This window comes from Schistocerca cancellata, chromosome 6 (assembly GCF_023864275.1).
Source record: "Schistocerca cancellata isolate TAMUIC-IGC-003103 chromosome 6, iqSchCanc2.1, whole genome shotgun sequence".
NCBI lineage: Eukaryota > Metazoa > Arthropoda > Insecta > Orthoptera > Acrididae > Schistocerca > Schistocerca cancellata.
In genome coordinates, this window is record NC_064631.1 from 201,107,251 (window position 1) to 201,133,843 (window position 26,593).

The window sequence follows — 26,593 nt, forward strand, 5'->3', positions numbered from 1 at the left end:
TATGGTTCATTCAGCCTTAGTATGAGTCAAATCCAAAACATTACACATCAACAGACGTGAGAAAACTTTGTTGTCGATGGATTACACATAAACTGACTTCGCTTAAAAACAACAGTGGACTGACTGGTGCAAAAAACTCTGAAAAAATTTCAAGGCGCACTTCAAATTGGTATGGAAAATCGTTACTTGTGATGAATCTTTGATTCGTTGCTATAATCCTGAAAAAAAAATGTCAATCAGCTCAATGGGTACGAAACTCCAACGAATTCGCAGTTCTGCTAAATAGATAGTTTCTAGCTTTTTTTCTTAAACAGGTTATATTGTTATCATAGCATTAGAATACAGACATACCGTTACTGGCACCTGGTGCTCCTTGTGATTTCCATATGATCCGAAAAATTTAAGATGAACTGCGTAGAATCACTTTTTCATCATCAGATGAAGTAGTGGAACGTTACAAAACCTAGTTTCTAAAGTGCCTCAGGAAGAGAGTCATCACTGGTATAAGGATCATTTTGTGAGATGCTAAAGGGGAATATTTGGAAAAACAATAAAAAAATTTAATTTGTTTTAAAACTAACACTTGTTTGATTTTCTAAAAAATATCTGTGTCGCTTTCGTATTTCTTTCATCTACATTTCCATACTTTTACATCCATTGTTTCTGTTTGTCTGTACTGTAATATTTGCCGCTGCTGAAATTGGTTCTACAAGGGGCGTTCTATAAGTAACGCAACTCATTTTTTTTCCCGGCTGATTTCGGTTGGAAAAAGGCGGAATTTGTTTTGAAACATCGTGGAATATTCGCACTGCAGCCTCTATAGTTTCATGTTCCTGTAGATGGCGACGCTATACGTAGCCTTCAGAATGGCGTTTGTAACATAGGTGCGTTTCAAGCAGACAGCTGACACAGATTTTTTTTTTTTTTGCCGGAAAATATGAGCATCAGATATTCATAGGAACTGGCAGAACGCCGACGGAGACCTGGTAGTAAACTAAAGCACGGTGAGTCGTTGGGCGAGGCTTCTGTTAACCATCGCAACAACGTCGCGCAAACTTGTCCGATCTTCGTCACAGGCGATGAAACATGAGTTTATCACGTAGAAACAGAATCAAAACGGCAATAGATGGAGTGGTGCCACACCACTTCTCCTCCGAAGAAGAAGCTCACAGCCACACCTTCAGCCGGTAAAGTCATGACAACGATCTGCTGAGACTCTGATGTTCTTCCTGATGGTGCAACGATCATCCCGAAGTGTATTGTGCTACTCTTAGAAAACCGAAGGAACGACTTTAGTGTGTCCGTCGCCACAAAAATGCAAACGAACTTCTCCTTCTCCATGACCATGCGAAGCCTCTGAAAAGTCTGCACACCCGGCGGGAGCTCACGAAACTTCATTGGACTGTTCCTCCTCATCCACTCTACAGCTCGGATCTCGCACCTTCCGATTTCCAGCTGTTTGGCCCAATGAAGGATGCATTCTGCGGGAAGCAGTACGTGGATGGTGGGGAGGTTAGGAGCTTACCGATGCAGCAAGAAGTCGATTCCTATTCGACCAATAGGGTGGTACCATGCGGGCATGCAGACCCTCTCAGTAAGTCGTATGGAACGTAGATTATAATGACAAATAGGATTTTAAGCCAAAAGAATGGGGAATAATATGGTGTATTTGAATCCTGAATAAAACCAACTTGCTTTCAGAAAAAAAAGTGTTGCATTACTTATTGAACGCCCCTTGTCGTTAATGAAACTGTGAACTGGTAACCTGATACTTTATATTCAAAATATAGGTTTAGGATTGTAAGTTGCTGTAGTTGTTTGTCTTATCATTGGAGTGGAAAGACACGTTTTCGTCGCGCCGGAAGGAGAGAGACGGCGATAAATAACGGGTATACGGAACCAGTGAAATCGCTGTGAACCGGATGCGCGCTGCGCTGGCAGTCGCGCGGCTATACGGGACAGTCCGTGGTGCGGGCAGCAGGCCTGCAGGCGCTTTGGATAAATAAAGCAGTGACAATGGCGCGCGACGCGCGTAAATCTGCTGCCACCCGGAAGACACCCTGACACACAGGCGGCTCGTTCTTGAAAGGGATCCATTGGCCATTCTGTCCTGAGCTCCAGATATATCGTTCTTTTGCTCAAGTTCGGGCACTGCTCACGGAGCAACTACTGGACTAGAATTTTGAAGTATCTTATCTTCGCAAAATGGGCACGTCGCTGTAGGAATCAGAATAGCCTGTGTACACCCACACGATCTTAAGGTGAGATCAGACCCTATATCGGCAATGCAAATTTCTGCCTACATTCAACCCATTTTTATGAAACTGTTGAATATATCACTACCAAATTTTTACCAATTGAACATCTGAACGTATTTAGTTCATTAATCTTGAATGGAGAAGGTACACGTTGTAGAAATGAGATACAATTTCTTAAATGTTTGCCTGTTTTTTCGAAAAAAAAGTTTTATACAACATACGACCAATTATATAACTCTCGAAACACTGATTGTAAATCCATATAATCACCACACTAGATGAATAACTTCTACAATTTTTATGTTTAAATATTTATAAGTTTCTGAGAGAATGAGTCTTTCGCTAGAAAATTTAGTTTTGAGAAAATTCAAGTTAAAGCAGTACATGTATGGGAACACATCTTTCTGCCTAAAAAACTGGTTAAAAGCAACCTGCTTCATAGTCTAATATTTCTTTTTACCTGGATTCTACTTTCATCTCTTCTTTCTTGCTTCTTGCAATATTCCACTCTATATTTATTCCCAGATGTGCCAGGACTTTTATTCTTCCAGTATTCCCATCATTGAAGGAGATGACTGCATCACACACACCTAATCTTAAAGTTTATTTTACCAACAAAGACATTTTTTGGAATCCGAGTCCACACAGTATTGTTAAATGCCTCGTTAACATTCTGTGCCTTACTATGGAGGCATTTCTTTAGCAACTGAAGTTTTGCTGTGTCTCTGAGTATAGTCTCAATGGCCTACATTACAGCTTCAGTTACTGAATGTTCACGTTTAAATTCCTCTAGTTTGCCTGCTGCCTCTGCGTTTCTATACTTGCAACATGTATCTAGTGCAGGCGAGGACAAGTTATATGCAGTTTTAATATCTGTGGACAGCCTGTGAAAGTATGTTTCCCACAGTGCTCTTTTCATGCATTTCAAATTATGCGTGTTTTCTTTAATGACTTTGCTGTAGTATCCCTGAAATTCATCAATAACTTTATTAGTAAGCCTTCCAGCATATTTTATACTTTTTCCATCTGATAATTTAGTGCCGCCAAGTTTCATTTTCAGCTGACGAAGGCGGGCTCCCATCCTTTTCTTTAAATGGTCTACAAATTCAAGCTTTGTAATAGGCTCATCATAGGGTTTGCTTTTTAGAACAGTGTTGAACGATTTACCGTCTCGATCTCCCAGACGTTTCATATAGCACATTCCTCGCTCTAACTGTGAGCGATCAAAATAGCCATAGCTGTTGCTACCTTCATACTGCCACTTGGCCCCTCATAGTTCTTTGTACAGGAGGGTCAATGGGCAATCTTCTTCTCTTTATTATCACCAACTAAGGTGCATCCTTGGCAATATTTAGTAAGAACTTCAAACTCACCTTACCAGTATGAACACTTGCTGCAGCAGCAAATCCAATTTTGGAAGTGTGACCCCTTTTTTGCCACAACCCATCAAATGCTACACTAATACCTATTCCACCACCGTTCTCATTGACTGCTTCTAAAGGCGCCAGTTTTCGTGGATTCTGTTACAACAAAGTCTTTGCAGCTGCCAATAATCTCAGTATAAAATGGCTCTGAGCACTATGGGACTTAACATCTGAGGTCATCAGTCCCGTAGAACTTAGAACTACTTAAACCTAACTGACCTAAGGACATCACAGACATCCATGCCCGAAGCAGGATTCGAACCTGCAACCGTAGCGGTCGCGCGGCTCCACACTGAAGCACCTAGAACCGCTCGGCCACACCGGCCGGTCAGTTTCAGTATATTTCTCATATTGTGTGGGTGGGTTTGGTAGATTCAGGAGGTCACAAAGTAGTCTATCATCATTGGCACCTTTCCCAGCACACCTAAGTCCATAATATAACTTCACATTGGCTTCACAAAAGTCGTTATTTGAACATTTGGCTGAAGTTAGATATGATTCATCAACACCACAATTTGTGTATGTAATTTTAAGTTTACTGATTAATCTATTTCTGTCGTCCCATCTTCGGAAAGCACTAATATATCCACCGCGTAACTTGGATGCTACAGTTTCTTTCAACACTGATGTTAAAATATTCAAATCTATAATTATATTTACTCAACTGCCTTATTGGTTGGTAATGTACTTCCTATACAGTGAGCTTTCAGTATTTTTCGATGCACTGGGAGGTGTGTCAACAGTCTTCGAGGTATTAAAACTATTATGCTGCAGTATTTAACTATTGTCCACAACCGGTGTAGTCCTACAGTACATGTTTCCTCTTTTCGGGGGTTTCTTGAAGATATCTTCTGTTTAGTAATTTTAAATGACAGCAGCAACACGCAACTGTTTCACTATAAACAGAGCAAGCTACCAAATATCGAATATTTGCTTCGTTTTCCAAGATTTACAAGCATATGAGCAAATAATATTTAATAATCAGTACAGCCAATCTGTGGTAAACAAATCTAAACAGAACACAAAAAAGCTACAGCCTTCTAGAGCATGTAGTTTCTGAGATTTGCATAGAAATCTGAAAGGATGTCGAGATCGATTCTGACATCGTCATACGTCAAATAAAAGTTAAAAAAAATATTAAAAATGCATTTACACGGATTTCGCATAAATTATGCACCAATTTGTTCAGGAAAGTCCAAATATTTGTATAGTAGAAAAAAAGAAATTTAGTCTTGTTGGAAAATATGGGGTCTGAATTCAAGAGGAGCGAGTATGCTGTATCTCTATTAAACAAGCAGGGGCAGGATGAAAAGTCAGTTAAAATTCTTCTTTTCAGGGTTCCACGTCTCAATCGATATAAACGGAACCGTTATAGGATCTCTTTGCTGTACGACTGTTTGTCTGTTTGTCTCTCTGTCTGACTGCTCAGAACCATTTCTCTCAAGAACGGGTACGCGTATCAGGTTGAAATTTGTGTCACATATTAAGGTCTACGGTCCTTTGACGTTGTAAAAAAGTGAAGTTTCCAAGTCGTTACAATCCAAAGATACAGCAACATACGTTATATGTTTCGATACTCGCAAACTCAGTCATCAGAAGCTACAGGGCACTTCCCATTGACCTAGAATCATGAAATTCATGAAGAAGAAAGGTTTCACACTACAGCAAAATGAAAAAATACGACAAATTTTAATTTGTAAGTGTATCATACTAAATTTTTTTGTCCTTTGTTATCAATCTGTCTGTTCGTCTGTCTGTTAAGAGTCCTTATTCTCAAGAAAAGGTAGACATATCAAGTTGAAATTAATACCAGATACTAATGACTATAGCGGTGCAATAAACGTTAGCTTTTAAGTCAATGCTAGCAGGTCATACGACCATTTATGTCACAAATTTTGATAGTAGTAAACTATCTCATTAAAACCTATAAGGTATTTCCCCTTGAAATAATGATGAAATATTGCAAGAAGAAAGCTTTCACAGTACGAGTAAGAAGAAGAAAGGTTTAATGGTACAGGCAAAGGAAAAAAAATCAGAAAACTGTTAATTTGTAATTGTTGTTGTTGTGGTCTTCAGTCCTGAGACTGGTTTGATGCAGCTCTCCATGCTACTCTATCCTGTGCAAGCTTCTTCATCTCCCAGTACCTACTGCAACCTACATCCTTCTGAATCTGCTTAGTGTATTGATCTCTTGGTCTCCCTCTACGATTTTTACCCTCCACGCTGCCCTCCAATGCTAAATTTGTGATCCCTCGATGCCTCAGAACATGTCCTACCAACCGATCCCTTCTTCTAGTCAAGTTGTGCCACAAACTTCTCTTCTCCCCAATCCTATTCAATACCTCCTCATTAGTTACGTGATATACCCACCTTATCTTCAGCATTCTTCTGTAGCACCACATTTCGAAAGCTTCTATTCTCTTCTTGTCCAAACTAGTTATCGTCCATGTCTCACTTCCATACATGGCTACACTCCATACAAATACTTTCAGAAACGACTTCCTGACACCTAAATCTATATTCGATGTTAACAAATTTCTCTTCTTGAGAAACGCTTTCCTTGCCATTGCCAGTCTACATTTTATATCCTCTCTACTTCGACCATCATCAGTTATTTTACTCCCTAAATAGCAAAACTCCTTTACTACTTTAAGTGTCTCATTTCCTAATCTAATTCCCTCAGCATCACCCAACTTAATTTGACTACATTCCATTATCCTCGTTTTGCTTTTGTTGATGTTCATCTTATATCCTCCTTTCAAGACACTGTCCATTCCGTTCAACTGCTCTTCCAAGTCCTTTGCTGTCTCTGACAGAATTACAATGTCATCGGCGAACCTCAAAGTTTTTACTTCTTCTCCATGAGTTTTAATACCTACTCCGAATTTTTCTTTTGTTTCCTTTACTGCTTGCTCAATATACAGATTGAATAACATTGGGGAGAGGCTACAACCCTGTCTCACTCCTTTCCCAACCACTGCTTCCCTTTCATGCCCCTCGACTCTTATAACTGCCATCTGGTTTCTGTACAAATTGTAAATAGCCTTTCGCTCCCTGTATTTTACCCCTGCCACCTTCAGAATTTGAAAGAGAGTATTCCAGTCAACATTGTCAAAAGCTTTCTCTAAGTCTACAAATGCTAGAAACGTAGGTTTGCCTTTTCTTAATCTTTCTTCCAAGATAAGTCTTAAGGTCAGTATTGCCTCACGTGTTCCAACATTTCTACGGAATCCAAACTGATCTTCCCCGAGGTTGGCTTCTACCAGTTTTTCCATTCGTCTGTAAAGAATTCGCGTTAGTATTTTGCAGCTGTGACTTATTAAACTGATAGTTCGGTAATTTTCACATCTGTCAACACCTGCTTTCTTTGGTATTGGAATTATTATATTCTTCTTAAAGTCTGAGGGTATTTCGCCTGTCTCATACATCGTGCTCACCAGATGGTAGAGTTTTGTCATGACTGGCTCTCCTGAGGCCATCAGTAGTTCTAATGGAATGTTGTCTACTCCCGGGGCCTTGTTTCGACTCAGGTCTTTCAGTGCTCTGTCAAACTCTTCACGCATTATCTTATCTCCCATTTCATCTTCATCTACATCCTCTTCCATTTCCATAATATTGTCCTCAAGTACATCGCCCTTGTATAAACCCTCTATATACTCCTTCCACCTTTCTGCTTTCCCTTCTTTGCTTAGAACTGGGTTGCCATCTGAGCTCTTGATATTCATACAAGTGGTTCTCTTCTCTCCAAAGGTCTCTTTAATTTTCCTGTAGGCAGTATCTATCTTACCCCTAGTGAGACAAGCCTCTACATCCTTACATTTGTCCTCTAGCCATCCCTGCTTAGCCATTTTGCACTTCCTGTCGATTTCATTTTTGAGACATTTGTGTTCCTTTTTGCCTGCTTCATTTACTGCATTTTTATATTTTCTCCTTTCATCAATTAAATTCAATATTTCTTCTGTTACCCAAGGATTTCTATTAGCCCTCGTCTTTTTACCTACTTGATCGTCTTCTGCCTTCACCACTTCATCCCTCAGAGCTACCCATTCTTCTTCTACTGTATTTCTTTCCCCCATTCCTGTCAATTGTTCCCTAATTCTCTCCCTGAAACTCTCTACAACCTCTGGTTCTTTCAATTTATCCAGGTCCCATCCCCTTAAATTCCCACCTTTTTGCAGTTTCTTCAGTTTCAATCTGCAGTTCATAACCAATAGATTGTGTTCAGAATCTACATCTGCCCCAGGAAATGTCTTACAATTTAAAACCTGGTTCCTAAATCTCTGTCTTACCATTATATAATCTATCTGAAACCTGTCAGTATCTCCAGGCTTCTTCCATGTATACAGCCTCCTTTCATGATTCTTGAACCAAGTGTTAGCTATGATTAAGTTATGCTCTGTGCAAAATTCTACAAGGCGGCTTCCTCTTTCATTCCTTCCCCCCCAATCCATATTCACCTACTATGTTTCCTTCTCTCCCTTTTCCTACTGACGAATTCCAGTCACCCATCACTATTAAATTTTCGTCTCCCTTCACTACCTGAATAATTTCTTTTATCTCGTCATACATTTCATCTATTTCTTCATCATCTGCAGAGCTAGTTGGCATATAAACTTGTACTACTGTAGTAGGCATGGGCTTTGTGTCTATCTTGGCCACAATAATGCGTTCACTATGCTGTTTGTAGTAGCTAACCCGCACTCCTATTTTTTTATTCATTATTAAACCTACTCCTGCATTACCCCTATTTGATTTTGTATTTATAACCCTGTAATCACCTGACCAAAAGTCTTGTTCCTCCTCCCACCGAACTTCACTAATTCCCACTATACCTAACTTCAACCTATCCATCTCCCTTTTTAAATTTTCTAACCTACCTGCCCGATTAAGGGATCTGACATTCCACGCTCCGATCCGTAGAACGCCAGTTTTCTTTCTCCTGATAACGACGTCCTCTTGAGTAGTCCCCGCCCGGAGATCCGAATGGGGGACTATTTTACCTCCGGAATATTTTACCCAAGAGGACGCCATCATCATTTAATCATACAGTAGAGCTGCATGTCCTCGGGAAAAATTACGGCTGTAGTTTCCCCTTGCTTTCAGCCGTTCGCAGTACCAGCACAGCAAGGCCATTTTGGTTAATGTTACAAGGCCAGATCAGTCAATCATCCAGACTGTTGCCCCTGCAACTACTGAAAAGGCTGCTGCCCCTCTTCAGGAACCACATGTTTGTCTGGCCTCTCAACAGATACCCCTCCGTTGTGGTTGCACCTACGGTACGGCCATCTGTATCGTTGAGGCACGCAAGCCTCCCCACCAACGGCAAGGTCCATGGTTCATGGGGGGAATTTGTAATTATACTACACGAAAAAAAAATTTAATCATTTGCTATCCGACTTCGAACTTGAAATTACAACGTTCTTTAAAGTCTTGCCAGTGTAAATGTCGATAACAAGCAAAAATCGTGGAATCCGCGATTCCCGGAATGAATGAACTTTCTATATCCATAATTAAGTTTGTATGGAACATTCAGTGCGCGAGTGCTACTGGCAACTGGCCAGTTTACTTCGGTTATTTGTACATTACTACGTTTTGACAAGTGGGGCTGTGATAAGCTACTGCCAGTCGATGAAAGCGCGCTCTGCATGTAATATGACGAAACAAACAAAAATGGAGCGCCACAGGGAGCAGCACGGGAGATCTGTAAGCGGTAAGTTAAAGAGCTGCTCCTGCCTGTATAACGTGACACGCAGTGCCTTAGCCTGCGAGACAGTGAGCTGCGGCAAAGCCGAATCGATTTGGTGCAGCGTTTTAACGACAGTAGTGTGGTAAACTCTTCAGCCTGAGTGTGGGCTTTAGGTGGTTTCCCACGGTCGTTCAGCCAAATGCTGGGCTGGTTCCCAAATTCCGCCTCAAAGAATACCTACATAAACAGTTAAAATACGGTAATACATGGTAACAAAGTTTACACGATTCACAGATAGATGCCACACAGGACTTCACTGCCTGTAACGTGAAAATGTAAATGTGTACCTATATACAATTCAGATCCATTACAGAACCAGTCGTGTACGTACTTGTACGGCTAAAACAACGGATACCAATATATATCACAATAAACGACATAATTAAAAGTACGTTGTTAATGACAACATGCAAATAAATATCCACCAATCTTGGGCATTATCGTACATAAAACGTAACTGCAAACGTAACCTAGTGGTATGAGGTACATATGCACTTGCACAACTGCTCTGTGCCTTAACCAGCAACAAAAATGAAAATGTATGTCAATATGCTTAGAAACTAAAATAAAATCCCTAAGGAACTAAGGAAATATAGAGGACAAAACCAGTCATAAGCTTATATGAAAACAAGATAGGAAGAAGAGGACCAACTAATGAAAATAGAACCACTCATAAAATCTGTTACTACGTTGGGTAGTGAAATATAAATGGATCATGTAGGTATGACCTTAATACTAAAGTGTCTACACTATTCGAACACATGAACTGTGCAATGTGAAAAGCCGCATTAATATGCACTAATGGAAACACCTATACGAAATCTACAAGTCATAAAATGGGATGGAGTCTGATCACGTTAACCCATAAAAACCACGTATGAGTGTACGAAATGTACAAAATGAGATCTAAAAAGGTAAAAAAAATTAAAAGGGAGGGCGACTGTATATTATGTGGCGCATAAAATGTTAACAAGACAATTAGTGTCGTAAGACTCATCAGAAATATATCAGGAAAGAAGGGCATATCAAAACTGAATTGATATACTTAGCACTTAAAACATTAACTGTGGAAAACGGCCTTATAGTGGAATCCCATTACAAACTTGTAGACATTCATGAGAACAGTGGATTAATTAGGTCAAGCATTATCCATTTAAGCAGACCATATATCGGAGTTCATTAGTAACAGTTCAAGAAATTTGAATAAAGCCAGTAGATCAGTGGCATGAGATGAAATAATTGCAATGTAAAGGGTGACAATTATCGAACTATATGAAATAAAATCGCCATAACCTCTAAATGCTTTGCGTTAAGACGCTCAAATTTCATGGTTCGCCGCGGGGCATGATGGGAATTAGTATGCGCTGTATGGTTTGGTATAGCAACGAAGCCTACTTCTTGGGTGGATTCGTCAATAAGCAAAACTGGCGCGTTTGGGGGACTGAGAATCTGCATTTCGCGATCGAGAAGTCTCTTCACCCTCAACAGGTGACTGCGGTGTGCTGTGTCCAGTCGCGGAATTATCGATGCGATACTCCTTGATGGCACGGTGACTGCCGAACTGTACGTTAGTTTTGGATGATAATTTCATCCCCATTATCCAAAGTGATCCTGATTTCGATAAGATGTGGGTCATACAAGACGGAACTCGACCCCATCGAAGCAGGAGAGTGATGTCCTGGAGGAGCACTTTGGGGACCACGTTCTGGCTCTGGAGTACCAAGAGGCCACTTGCATGGGCCTTGATTGGCAGCGATATTCTCTGGATCTGAACTCATACCACTCCTTTTTGTGGGGCTATATTAAAGACAAGGTGTACAGCAATAGCCCCAAAACCATTGCTGAGCTGAAAACAACCATTCAGGAGGTCATCGACAGCGTCGATGTTCCGAAACTTCAGCGGATCATGCAGAATGTCGCTTTTCGCCTGTGCCACATCATCACCAATGATGACAATAATATGACACATGTCATAACCTAAATCCCAATATCTGTAGTGACGTTTACATACTGAATAAAGTGTGTGCACGCCTTATTTTGTAGCTAATTGAAGTTTTTTTTTCCATGTAGCTCAATAATTGTCACCCTGTACTTACCAACCAAAGACGACAGTAAGAGGCATAATAGTAGACCGAACCTTCGTTGCACATAGCACGCAACAGGAAAATTAGAAAAAAGTCGTGCTGGCTGCGCGTTCATGTATCACGCTTATAGAGACCAACAGAAATCGGTGACCCTCACGCACTGAACTATGACAAACAGCAGTTGCACTGAAGCAGAAGAACTAACTACGGTGGGTGTGAATACGGGGAATAAAAAAATAAAAAATATAAAACACGGTCCGAACAGGCGTTATAGACCCGACGGTACGGACCGGGGCTGCCGTGTCATCCTCGGGCCTTAGGCGGATACGGAGGCGCATGTCGTCAGTACACCACTGTACACAACTTTCCCGGCCGTTGACTGTTTACGTGACCTGTGTCGCTACTTCTCAGCTCCTACACTCCTGGAAATGGAAAAAAGAACACATTGACACCGGTGTGTCAGACCCACCATACTTGCTCCGGACACTGCGAGAGGGCTGTACAAGCAATGATCACACGCACGGCACAGCGGACACACCAGGAACCGCGGTGTTGGCCGTCGAATGGCGCTAGCTGCGCAGCATTTGTGCACCGCCGCCGTCAGTGTCAGCCAGTTTGCCGTGGCATACGGAGCTCCATCGCAGTCTTTAACACTGGTAGCATGCCGCGACAGCGTGGACGTGAACCGTATGTGCAGTTGACGGACTTTGAGCGAGGGCGTATAGTGGGCATGCGGGAGGCCGGGTGGACGTACCGCCGAATTGCTCAACACGTGGGGCGTGAGATCTCCACAGTACATCGATGTTGTCGCCAGTGGTCGGCGGAAGGTGCACGTGCCCGTCGACCTGGGACCGGACCGCAGCGACGCACGGATGCACGCCAAGAGCGTAGGATCCTACGCAGTGCCGTAGGGGACCGCACCGCCACTTCCCAGCAAATTAGGGACACTGTTGCTCCTGGGGTATCGGCGAGGACCATTCGCAACCGTCTCCATGAAGCTGGGCTACGGTCCCGCACACCGTTAGGCCGTCTTCCGCTCACGCCCCAACATCGTGCAGCCCGCCTCCAGTGGTGTCGCGACAGGCGTGAATGGAGGGACGAATGGAGACGTGTCGTCTTCAGCGATGAGAGTCGCTTCTGCCTTGGTGCCAATGATGGTCGTATGCGTGTTTGGCGCCGTGCAGGTGAGCGCCACAATCAGGACTGCATACGACCGAGGCACACAGGGCCAACACCCGGCATCATGGTGTGGGGAGCGATCTCCTACACTGGCCGTACACCACTGGTGATCGTCGAGGGGACACTGAATAGTGCACGGTACATCCAAACCGTCATCGAACCCATCGTTCTACCATTCCTAGACCGGCAAGGGAATTTGCTGTTCCAACAGGACAATGCACGTTCGCATGTATCCCATGCCACCCAACGTGCTCTAGAAGGTGTAAGTCAACTACCCTGGCCAGCAAGATCTCCGGATCTGTCCCCCATTGAGCATGTTTGGGACTGGATGAAGCGTCGTCTCACGCGGTCTGCACGTCCAGCACGAACGCTGGTCCAACTGAGGCGCCAGGTGGAAATGGCATGGCAAGCCGTTCCACAGGACTACATCCAGCATCTCTACGATCGTCTCCATGGGAGAATAGCAGCCTGCATTGCTGCGAAAGGTGGATATACACTGTACTAGTGCCGACATTGTGCATGCTCTGTTGCCTGTGTCTATGTGCCTGTGGTTCTGTCAGTGCGATCATGTGATGTATCTGACCCCAGGAATGTGTCAATAAAGTTTCCCCTTCCTGGGACAATGAATTCACGGTGTTCATATTTCAATTTCCAGGAGTGTATATTGGTCTCACGAGGGCTGCATCCACCCCGCTTCCCAACAGCACTAGGTACACCCCAGGAACTGCTTCACACGGAGAGCTCATTGTCATTAATTAGTGCAGAGTTGTATTGTAAGTGCCAATTACGGTGTCGGTTTCCTCCACTGAGTACGAAAGTTTGTAATCGCAGGGCGGCAAACTCTAGTAAACTACATGTGTTAGCGGAATTTACCATTAAGCTGACGATCCAGGGTTTCACTTCGAAATTTGAGGCGAAGGTAGTGTATCAATTAGTTGTCCGTGTGATTCTTGGTTCCGGTTTTATCCAACTCGCCAGTCTGATAATTAACTGGAGAGAACGGGAACTTTCACTCCGTTATGCTGGGGAGAGAACTTTTGCTAAAATTGACACGGTCAGGAAAGTCAGAACAATTTCAATTCTGTTTTCCTAGTAGAGAGCGCAATTATGGAGAATCAGACATATCCGGACGTGTTTAGCGATGTTTTGAGGATTGCGAAATTCGGTAACTACAGGACAGAACGAGCTGACAATCAGGCATCCAACATACAGTCTTCCTATGAACCACCTTAAGTAGGTTACTGTGGAAATACTTAAGGACAGAATTATTAGACCTTCCCGCTTTCTGAATTTTTCAGACATAGCTTTGGTTCCAAAACGGGGTGAGGGAAAATTGCCTGGTGTAGATTATTGTGCATTGAACAAAAAGATAATTTGCAGTCCATTCCATTGCATGACCTTTTTTTCTTTTTTGTCATCAGTCTTATGACTGATTTGATTCGACCCGCCACGAATTCCTCCCCTGTGTTAACTCCTCATTTCAGAGCAGCACCTGCAGAGTAGCACGTCGTCAGTTATGTGCTGGATGTATTCCAATCCCTGTTTTCCTCTACAGCTTCGTCTAGTATCATGGAGGTCATTCCCTGAAGTCTTAACAGATGTCCTGTCATTCTGTCCCTTCTTCTTGTCATGTTTTCCTTTTCATACCTACTTCACAGATTCTCCGGAGAACCTCTTCATTCCTTACCTTATCAGTCCTCCTAATTTTCAACAGTCTTCTGTAGCACCACATCTCAAATGCTTCTATTCTCTTCTTTTCCGGTTTTTACACAGCTCATATTTCACTTCCGCATAATGCTGTGTTTCAAACGTACATAATTAGAAATTTCTTCCTCAAATTAAGACCTATGTTTGATACTAGTAGATTTCTCTTGGTCAGGAATACCTTTTTTGTCAGTGCTAGTCTGCTGTTTTTGTCCTCCTTGTTCCGCCTGTCATGGATTATTTTGCTGATAGGTAGAAGAATTCCTTAACTTCATTTACTTCGTGATCACCAACCCTGATGTTAAGTTTTTCGCTGTTATCCTTTCTGCTGCTTCTCAATACATTCGTTTTTCTTTGATTTATTCTCAATCCATATTCTGTAGCAATATACTGTTCATTTCACTCAGCAGATCATGTAAGTCTTCTTCATATTGACTGAGGGTAGTAGTGACATCAGCGAATCTAATCAGTCATATGCTTTCATCTTTTTAATTCCACTCTTGAACTTTCTTTCGTTTCCATCTTTGCTTCTTCGACGTACAGACTGAACAGCAGAGGCGAAAAAAAAAACACTACATCCCTGCGTTACACTCTATTTAATTCCAGCACGTCGTTCTTGGTCCTATGTTTTTCCGAAAGTCAGATGTCACATCAAATGGCTGGTTCAAATGGCTCTGAGCACTATGCGACTTAACTTCTGAGGTCATCAGTCGCCTAGAACTTAGAACTAATCAAACCGAACTAATCTAAGGACATCACACACATCCATGCCCGAGGCAGGATTCGAACCTGCGACCGTAGCGGTCGCCCGGCTCCAGACTGTAGCGCCTAGAACCGCATGGCCACTTAGGCCGGCTAGATGTCACATCGCCAGATTCTTATATCGTACACGCCTACGTGAATAGTCACTTTGTTGCAACTTATCCCAATAATTTTAGAAATTCTGATGGAATGTTACCTATCTTTTCTGCCTTATTTTATCTTAAATCTACCAAATCTTTTTAAAATTCTGATTCTGGTACTCGATCCCCTATCTCTCCTATAGCGACTCCTGTTTCTTCTTCTATCACGTCATGAGACAAATCTTCTTCCTCATAGAGGCCTTCGGTGTACTCTTTCCACCTATCCGTTCTCTCTTCTACTTTTAACAGTGGAATTTCATATTCTGAGTTTCCCGTATGCTGAGTCAGTCCTCCCAACAATAATTTATTTTCAGATTTCTTCACATTTTTCATGCAGCAATTTCCTATTTATTTCATTCCTCAACAGCTTCTATTTTTGTATTCCTGAGTTTCCCTGAATGTGTTTGTACTTCCTTCTTCGATCAACTTCATCGATCAACGGAAGTACTTCTGTTTCCCATGTTTTTTTCGCAGTTACCGTCTTTGAACCTTTGTTCTTTTTTCCAACTTCTGTGACTGTCCTTTTTAGAAATGTGCATTCCGCTGCAACTGGACTGCCTACTGAGCTATTCTTTATTGCAGTATCTACAGGCTAAGAGACTTCAAGAATTTCCCTTCATTCCTTAGTACTCGTACTTCCGTATCCCACTTCTCTGCGTATTGATTGTTCTTGACCAATCTCTTAAACTTCAGCCTGCTGTTCATCACTTCTATATTTCCGTCTGAGTTATATCTGCTCCTGCACATTCCTTATAGTCCAGTATCTGATTTCTGAATCTGACCATGAAGTAATCTAACTGAAATCTTCCCGTATCTCGTGGCCTTTCCCAAGTATACCTCCTCCTCTTGTGATTCTTGAACAGAGCATACGCTATGCTAGTTGAAAATTTCGCAGAACTCAGTTAGTCTTTTTCTCAGTTACCCGTTCAATATCCTCATATAGTTTATCAACCTCTTCATCTACTGCTGTAATGTCTGCATATATAACTGAACTATCGTCGTCGGTGTAGATTTGCTGTTGATTCTGATAACAACCCTGTCACTGAACTGTTCACAGTAACTATCTGCCCTACTTCCGTCGTGGATGTTACCCTTTACTTATCTGAGCAGAAATCCTTGTCTTTTTTCCATTTCGCTTGACTGATTCCCACTGTATCTAGACTGAGCCTCAGAGTTTCACTTTTCAGTTTTTCTAGCTTTCCTACCACGTTCAAACGTCTGACATTCCACGCTCCGACTCATAGAACGTTACCTTTTCGTTGGTTATTCAGTCTTTCTCGTGGTCACCTCGCTATTGGCAGTCCCCTCCCGGAGATCAAAATGGGGAACTATTCCGGAATCGTTTGCCAAGGGAGAGATCATGATGACGCTTTCTCATTTCTGTGCATACACATTACGTTCAATCGTTACCATTGCCTTCTGCATCCTCATGTCGTTCTTCCGCCTTTAGGGTCAGTTTCCCAACCCAAGGGCAAGAGAGTGTCCTGAACCTCTGTCCAGTCCTCCGCCCTCTTTGACAAGGCCGTTGGCAGAATGAGGGTGACTTCTTACGCCGGAAGTCTTCGGCTACCACTGCTGAAGCTTTTTATTCAAAATATATAATTTGGTGGCGTTCGAACGCGGGACGGAGGTCGTTTGGAATATTAATCAAAGACGCTACCCGTAGACCAACGGTTACATTGGTGACCTACATTCCTGTTTCTCATGTTTTTCAAGCTAAATCCTTCACTACTCTGGATCTCAACCAGACCTATTATCAGTGTCCGTTCACTGAGGACTCTAAGCCGATGACAACCTTCGCAACGGACTGGAATCTCTATGAGTTTAATTATGTCCCATTTGGACTACTAACTGGAGTGGCAGCATTGTCCGGTCTTCGGGATAGCATTTTTCCAGATGTTAAATTTTGGAAGGTAGGAGACGAGGTACTGGCAGAATTGAAGCTGTGAGGACGGGTCGTGAGTCGTGCTTGGGTAGCCCAGTTGGTAGAGCACGTGCCCGCGAAAGGCAAATCCCGAGTTCGAGTCTCGGTCCGGCACACAGTTTTAATCTGTCAGGAAGTTTCATATCAGCGCACATTCGGCTACAGAGTGAAAATATCATTCTGGAAACATCCCCTAGACTATGGCTAAGCCAAGTCTCTGCAATATCCTTTCTTCCAGGAGTGCTAGTTCTGCAAGGTTCGCAGAAGAGCTTCTGTGAAGTTTGGAAGGTAGGAGACGATGTACTGGCAGGATTGAAGCTGTGAGGACGAGTCGTGAGTCGTGCTTGGATAGCTCAGTTGGTAGAGCACTTGCCCGCGAAAGGCAAAGGTCCCGAGTTCGAGTCTCGGTCCGGCACACAGTTTTAATCTGTCAGGAAGTTTCATATCAGCGCACATTCGGCTACAGAGTGAAAATATCATTCTGGAAACATCCCCTAGACTATGGCTAAGCCAAGTCTCTGCAATATCCTTTCTTCCAGGAGTGCTAGTTCTGCAAGGTTCGCAGAAGAGCTTCTGTGAAGTTTGGAAGGTAGGAGACGATGTACTGGCAGGATTGAAGCTGTGAGGACGAGTCGTGAGTCGTGCTTGGATAGCTCAGTTGGTAGAGCACTTGCCCGCGAAAGGCAAAGGTCCCGAGTTCGAGTCTCGGTTCGCACACAGTTTTAATCTGCCAGGAAGTTTCATATCAGCGCGCACTCCGCTGCACAGTGAAAAGCTAATTCTGTTAAATTTTAGTTTGTCTATCACAACCTGGATGACTTGGTTATCTCCAGTGACAATATCTCTGGACATATTAGTCAAGTTCAGGATGCGATGTGCCGGTTAAGGGGAGTGGTCTTCACAGTTAAACCTTTTAAGGTCAGCTTAGTTATGGATGTTTTTGGGGCATATAGTTTCCTCCAGGGTATTACTGAGCCGCACTGAGGCTATTCTCAATTAAAGAACCCACGGAAGTAAATGGGTAAGTCACTTTTAATACATAATACAGGAGAGGAAAACTTTCAAGATTACAACAAAAAAAACCTTAAAAACTTTCCAATCGAGTGTAAACCACGATGCCAAATTTGTGATTGTAGAGGAAGTGCTTTATAAAAAAAAGCAGTTGAAATTATATGATAAGAAGACAATACAGGTAAAAAAATGTACATCTTTGGCACGAAAAGAACATGGTAAACCCGTCAATTTTTGGTAGGCCTTCGTCCTTTCTTTGTGTTATTTAGCTTCGGAAGTTTTGTTGACCTTTAATTTTGGGATACATGAATACATATTTCATGCGTCTTTATCACAAAAACAGAGATTTTGTGTCCTGGCCACAAAACTGTTAAAGTTCTTGAAGGTCTGCATATTCGTAATATATTGGGGGGAGCTCTGAAAATATGCCCCTCGATTTAGTTATCTTCATAACATTCTTGATTTTCCTTACAATAAAGTTTGATATTACAAAACACGTATCATTATATCCTCGACGAGTCCATGAGAATTCGTCGGGCCCCTGCATTTAATACTCAGGCTAGACGAGTAAGCGTGGAACACCAGAACATTCCAAATCTATTGGGGTCCAGGTTCCACTCTAAGTTATCCTGTATTTGAACAACTTATCTCCCTTCACAACCAGCGTTTCTTGTCTTAGAAGAAAACTTCAGTTTGTAACATGCTTCTAAAAACGTCGTCCAGTTTAGTATAATTTCTTGTTGAACAGGAATGACTTTGTAAGGCCTTGGATTCACTCTTGTGGTTCCAAGAACCTTAATCCGGTCTTTCGGTAACTCTGTAGTAGTTTTCTGTTTTATAAAACCAAAGTTTTAATCGTATTCCATATAAGAGTGTCCTCATATTGGAAATACTAATTTGGTACTATCTAACTTCTTAGTGACATGAACGACATAGTGAGCGTATAAAAAAGACGGCATAGTTCTTATTCTGTCCTGAGTGTGAATCACAGAATATTACAAGAACTATTACTCTTGGTTCAAGGATTTCACTCACATAATTATGTCAAAAACTAATAAATTCATTCGCTCATTTATTCTCTAGGTCTTCTATTTATGTATGAAATGTTCCATCACTCCTGGACGTTTGATGAAGGTTGAAACTGCAAAATAATATTTGACGCTTGTAATAAACATCAATAGTGCTGATACGTGGCAAGAGTGGGTTTTTTCAATAGTCGATGCGTATTGTTTCATTTTCCTTTATCTTTTGACTTTCTTGCTTTGCTTGTCGCTTCCGTGAAAGGAATGTAGCAGCCCTTAGCTTATGAACCTGATCTTCCGTGCTAAGTACTTTAATTTGGTTTGTGATTTACAACTTTTAATTTTTGGACATATTTTGTGAAAGCTTTGCATTCAAAATTTTTCATTCTGTTTGTACTTTGTCGTATGTCGAGCAGGTATCAGTATTCAGGTATTCCAATTGAATTTACTGTTAAATATTTTCCGGTATGTTCCATATGCAACAGGAAGGTCAGGATATTTTTCTTTATATAACTCATGGCATTTATTTATTGACAAGTCTTCTTGGAAGGACATTCTGTCTGTCTTTTCCTTGTCACAGTGGATCTCTCTTCCCTTAAATGTACCAATGTGGTTTACAACGGCTGCGTCCTTTTCTCTGAATAGTTTCCAACGTCTGTTAGAATGTATACCTCTTTTCTCTTTGGGAGGTATTCCAGTATCCGTACATAATATCATTCCGTTTGATTCTTACCATGTGTCGGAAAAGGCAATATCTGGCATTGGAATCATGATGCCTAGGCCTTCTATGAACAATGAATCTCACAGAAATAAGCTAGTTAAACAGGAAGAGTGATTATTTCAGTTACCTAAAAAATTAAAATTTTTGATAAGCTGTTCTTGAGCTACTGGTAAAATACTTTATTTATACGACCGGTTTCAGTCGTCTGACCATCGTCAAGTTCGGAAAAGTATTCACAGCATCATGTGCTGTGTGTATACTCTATAGCACAGATTCCATAGACTGACGACGTAGTTCATATTACGGTATGATGACAGTGGATTGTTCATGGTTTTATCACCTGACGACAGCGATTTTATATTTCGCCTGCCATGACACTGTGAATACGTTTATGAAACTGATGATGGTCAGACGACTGACGACTTTTTGAAAGATATTATTGTTGCCGACAGCCTTAGTCGTATATTTGAGGAAGAGTATGGTGAGCCATTTAGTGGGTGTCAGTCTGGACGAAGAATACTTCACTGTCGCTGTACTCATGTATCTGATGGGGTTGTTTAAGGACATTTCGGAACACAGGGATTCCAATATTTGCTTAAAATAAATTAGGGAGAAGACAAAAGGACACATATGTTTTGCTTTGTTCAGTCCGGTGGAGTAAACGGGATAAAATAGTTTTATATTCTGAACTAGTTCCCATAATATGTGAATATTACCAAGAGTCATCAGCCAGTGGCCATTTAGGAATATTTAAAACTCAGACAAAAATTTTATATAGCATGGCAAGGACAAGGAAATTAAAGAGTGGGTACAGTCCTGCAATTTCTGTGCAACGAGTAAGCCAAAGACGAGCACACGGTAGGGATTGCTAGCTTCTGAAACAGTGACGCCACTGATATAGAGGTTATACATAGATTATGTAAGCCCTCTTCCGGGTCCTGAGTCAGGAGTAGTTTCATACCATTTTGTACCATTATGCTGCACAAAACCGAGACAATTGGAAGCGGGCCTGAGTTAAACTGAAACGTAGTCAAGAGAGGTACAACTAGTGGAGACGTCATATTCACCTCAAACCGGATGACAGGGTCTGGATATGGCACATCCTGGCAGTCATTAAGACGAAAGATAAAAAGAATGGGGATGTTGTTGTCCGGATTTATGGTGCTGGTACAAGTCCTACGGTTTGTGACTAACGTCATCCCGCTGGTTAAAAGCCCACAGAGTAGAAGAATTTTTATTACATATACAAAGTTGAATTTTGTGTTAATGATGAAAGAATTTAATAAGTATTTTGTATAAATTTAAGCCTGTACAAAAAAGGGAATTGTTTTGATAATGCAAAATTAGGATCCTCAGTTGAACTGGTACAGTTATGGACGAATATGTCTCCATACGTACATTAGATTTTGTATTCTTAAGGAAGGTATGTGTTGTAAGATTTCTACACATGCTGCTTTCAGTTTAATTCTCAATTGGAGACGAAGTTATGATAAAAGAAAGGAGGACTTTCAGCAGTTTGTTTTAAATGTTGTTTCTCGTGGAGCGGCGGCTCTAATACTGTCTGTTTGGCTGCTTATCTAAGAAGCTCCTATCCCATGAAAAGCTTTCGGAGGCGGGAGGATGTGCCGTGGTGGATGCAGCATCATTCTGCGGCTGACAGCTGCACAACTTTGAGGGCGTTAGAGGGGCAGCGAGGCTCTGGCGGAGAGAACGACGTTTGGCGGCGACCCGATACGGCAAACGTTACACAGGCCGTGGTCGCTGCTGATAAGAGAGCAACGGATTCATCTCCGTTGGCACGTGGAAGTCTCGGTGGGTGCGGCGGGGTTCTTCTGCGCGGCATGTCAGCAGAGGTCCTGAATCAATCGTCAGCAACCCAGAAAGATCCTGGGGAAGACTACTTTTCCTGTAGGCAACCTCTGGGATGTAAATGATATCATTTCAATTCTAGCTGTTAAGAACTGTAATAATTGGGAGATAACCACTCGTGTTACCGTTCTTGTTATGTGGCCCTTGTGCCTTGGTGGTGTAATTCAATCATATTTTTGAAAAATAAACCTAAAGTAATCTTTGTAATTCAAGGCATTGCTCCTGAAATTTATGTAGCCGTCGGGCCTGATCAGTTAAATTAAATTTTACTTCTAGTAAAATTATGTTAACTAAATTATTACTTAAGGCACTAAGGCACTGCGCCTGAGAATTATTGCCGGCATCTGGTTATAATAAAAGTTTTTAAGAGTAACTCACATAATAAAGCAGCTCTTCCACTTTTCTACGTTCTCGGACAGCCTAGACCGTTTACACTTTGGACTGACCTTACTGTAGTGGCTTGCTACGCTTGAATATCTCCAAAAATTTCCGAGATTAATCGTCACATTCTGATGATCTAAGCTTTTCATCCTAATAATTGAAGAAGCTCTCCAGTGGCAACAGATTCCGCATTAGTCCCCTAATCGGATCTCAGGAAAGGACCTGCCAAGGGGGGAGTGGCTGTGAGAAAAGGATTGAATATCCAACGAAAGGATAACGTTTTGCGAGTACAGGAGTGGAACTTCAGAAGTTTGAACATACTAGGGAAGCTACAAAATCTAAAAAAGGAAACGTTAAGGCTCAAACTAGATACAGTGGGGGCAAGTGAAGTGAAATGGCAAGAAGGCAGGATTTATCGTCAGATGAATATAGAGTAAAATCAGCAGCAGCAACAGTGGTGTAATGGGAGTAGGATTCCTCATCAATCGGAAAGTAGAGCAGTGAGAGAGTTACTGTGAATAATTCAGTCATAGGTTGTTCCCATCAGAATCGACAGAAAATCAACACGGACAACTATAGTTCAAATATAAATTCCGACATCGCAAGCTGAAAACAAAGAGACTGAGAAACTGCATGAGGATATCGAACAGGTAACTTACAACGTAAAGGAAGCTGAAAATATGATAGTGAAGGAGGGATTGGAATGCGGTTATAGGGGAAGGAGTAGAATGAAGGGTTATGGGAAAATATAGGCCTAGTATTAGGAATGAGAGATGAGAAAGAGTTCAGCATTAAATTGCAGCTAGCCATAGCGAATACTCTGTTCAATAGTCACGAGAGGAGGGGTATACATGGAAAAGTATGGAAGATAAGGAAAGATTTCAGTTAGATTACTTCATGGTCAGATTTAGAACTCAGATAATAGATTATAGGGTGTACACAGAAGCAGATATAGATTCATATGACAATTTAATAGAGACGATCAATAGGATGAACTTTAAAAGAATAGTCAGGAAGAATCAACGTGAAAGGAAGCGGGATACGAAAGTACTGAGGAATGAAGAGATGCGCTTGAAGTTCTCTGAAGCTACAGATACTAAGGTAAGAAATAGCTCAGTAGGCAGTTTGGTTGAAGAGGAGGTCATCTCTAAAAAGGGCAATCACAAAAATTGGAAACGAAAACATAGTTACAAAGAACGTAGATGCAGAGGAACCCTGAAAGCATGAAGTAGAAAATTGTTCAGGGAAACTCAGGAGTACAGAGAGACAAGTCACTTAGGAATGAAATAAATAGGAAGTGCAAACAACCTAAGGCGAAAACGCTGCATGAAGTATGTGAAGAAATCGAAAAAGAAATGATTGTCGGAATGTCTGACTCAGCATATAAGAAAGTCAAAGCAATTAAAAGCAAGGTTGCTAACGTTAAGAATGCAATGGAATTCGACTGTTAAATGCACAGGAAAGAGCAGACATGTCAAAGAGTACACTGAAGGCCTCTATGAGGAGGAAGACTTGTCTGATGACGTTATAGAAGAAGAAACAGGAGTCGGTAGAGGAGAGATAGGGGATCCAGTATTAGAATTTAAAAGAACTTTGAAAGACTTAAGATCGAAATGGAAGAAGGGATAGACAACATTCCATCAGAATTTCTAAAATCATTAGGATAAGTGGCAACAAAACGACTATTCACGTTAGTGTGTACATTGTAACAACTTAGCGATGTGCTGTTGACTTCCGGAAAAACATCATCCACACAATTCTGAAGAGTGCAAGAGCAGTCAAGTGCGAGAATTACCGTACAATCAGCTTAACAGCTTATACATCCACGTTGCTGACGAGAATAATGTAAAGACGTGTGGAAAAAATTGAGGATCTGTTAGACGATGATCTGTTGGGCTTTAGGAAAGGTAAAGGAACCTGGGAGGCGATTCTGACGTTGCGGTTGATAACGGAAAAAAGACTGAAGAAAAATTAAGAAAGGTTCGTAGGATTTATGGAACTGGAAATGCTTTCGCCAATATAAAATGGTGCAAGATGTTTGAAATTCTGGGAAAAGTAGGCGTAAGCTACAAGGAAAAACGTGTAAGATATAATATGCACGAAAACAAATAGAGAAGAATAAGAGTGATTGATCAAGAACGAAGTCCTCGTATTGAAAATGGTGTAACAAAGGGATTAATTCAATCTACAAATCGAAGAAGCAAAGACGGAGATAAAAGAATGGTTCAAGAGTAGAATTAAAATTCAAGGTAAAAGGATATGAGTGACAAGATTCATTGATGACATTGTTATCCTCAGGGAAAATGAAGATGAATTAGGGATCTGCTGAATGGAATAAGCAGTCTGATAAGCACAGAATATAAACTGAGAGTAAATCGGCGAGAGACGAAAGTAATGAGGAGTAGAAGAAATGAGAACAGCGAGAAACTTAAGATCAGGATTGGCGATCACGAATTCTGCTACCTAGGCAGCAAAATAACCCATGACGGACGGAGCAAAGAGGACATAAAAAACAGACTAGCACTGGCAAAACGTTCATTCATGGCCAAGAGAAGTCTACTAGTATCAAATACAGGTATTTATTCGAGGAAGAAATTTCTGAGGATGTACATTTGGAGGACGGATTTGCATTGTAGTGAAATCGGAACTGAAGAGAATCGAAGCATTTGAAATGTGGTGCTATATAAGTCTGCTGCAAATTAGGTGGACTGATAAGGGAAGGAATGAAGAGGTTCTCCGGAGAATTGGCAAGGTAAGTAATGAATGGAAAACTTGACAAGAAGAAGGGACACAATGACAGGACATCTAGGACATCTGTTAAGACAGCAGGAAATAATTTCCATGGTACTAGACGGAGCTGTAGAGGGTAAAGGCGGTGGAGGAAAACAGAGACGAAGAATACATTCAGCAAATAACTGACGACGTAGGTTGCAAGTGCATTTTTTGTCTGCAGGAATATTCTGCAGTCCTGGTACGCACTGAACTGCACGCGCCACGATACTATAGCACATCGCTAGAGGGTCCATAACATCACACGTTATCCATCTCTGCTTTATCAGTGAAAATCGCCATTTTATTTTGCGTCATCTAATGGCGTGCCACAATACTGCGGCGCGGGGTTTTCAATGCTCAACAGAACTGCAGACTTTTATCTATAAAACAAACAAAAAATTAGCTACGAAACCTTCTATCTGTGAGATATAAATAAAACTTTACAGCACCCCTTGCATAAAGTAGTCTAGAAGTAATTCCTATAATAATCAGTGTGAATAGACTAGGACTATAGTCCGATTAAAATTACTTGATAGGTGACGCTTCATGAGTTGGTTTCATTTACACAGGTATCATAATCACAGAGATCGGATTACATTAAATAAGCTTCGCACGACGTTGCATGAAGCCGAATTTTTTAATGCTGTCAGTTAATCGTTGCGACTGGGATACCAGAGTCATAAATATATAAGCCTTTTGCCATGAAGTGGTGTAGGACATGGGTTAGTGTATAAACCTGCCATGTAGATGGTCAAAGGCTCGACTCTCTTCAAATACAGTGAAATTTTTATTTTTCTGATGCTAATCGAAAGATTCTGATTATCCTTTGTATTCACTTTGTTAGTCTAAATGTAATTTTCTATTATTTATAATACTTGGAGGTGTCATTTTCATCGTCGTATTGTTTTATTTGCTCTTGGTTTTATTCCTACCATTGTTTTTTCGTTCAGAATCTGGTTGCGTCGCCTATAATCTGCATCCAAGTCCCAACCGTGACTGCTCGTCAGTTGATCACGCAACATCCCGAGCAGCCAGAGTGAGGATAGTTTAAGGTAAGCAATGACACAATTACATTTTGCTTTTACCGCTACAGTTGAAAGTTTTCTGAAGGAGGTGCCTACGCAAACAAACATATTGTGACATTTTTCTGTCTTGAGTTTACTCATAAAGGTTAGTCTTAAATGCCATGAACAAAGCCATGGTGATTTTAGTTCTGCCGCCGATTATTGTTCTCGGATCATTGCACATTACGAGGCTATGGTTAGGTTAGGACATGAGTTTAAATTCAGGACTATAAAACCCGTAGTCTGCCGCAGGTAAGTCTTTGGTCACTTGAAATCGGCTGTTGACAGGGAACATTAACGGCATTTCTGAAGTGACCCGCCGGCTAATGTGTCGCCTATATCCGAGTGGCAGCCAGCAGATGTGGCACCACTATAGCGGCAAGTGATAGACGTCAAATGTCACGTAATTCTAATCGGACTATATGCGTAATCTGCAGTTACTTTACTTTACAAAAGTAGTCCACACTCGTTTGTTGTACTTGTCAGCGGCTCATGGTCTTGTTGCTAGCTTTGCTGAGTCTACGCAGGGCCT

The 26,593-nt window shown here is 41.6% G+C and overlaps 2 non-coding genes across 2 annotated transcripts; both read left to right on the forward strand.

Annotated features, from left to right (window-relative positions):
• Positions 1 to 17,562: 17,562 nt before the first annotated feature.
• Positions 17,563 to 17,637, forward strand: Trnas-cga (transfer RNA serine (anticodon CGA)). Its single transcript has one exon. It is a non-coding gene; the product is annotated as a tRNA-Ser (tRNA).
• A 225-nt stretch (positions 17,638 to 17,862) lies between these two features.
• Positions 17,863 to 17,938, forward strand: Trnas-cga (transfer RNA serine (anticodon CGA)). The gene has a single exon. It is a non-coding gene; the product is annotated as a tRNA-Ser (tRNA).
• The last annotated feature ends 8,655 nt before the right edge of the window (positions 17,939 to 26,593 follow it).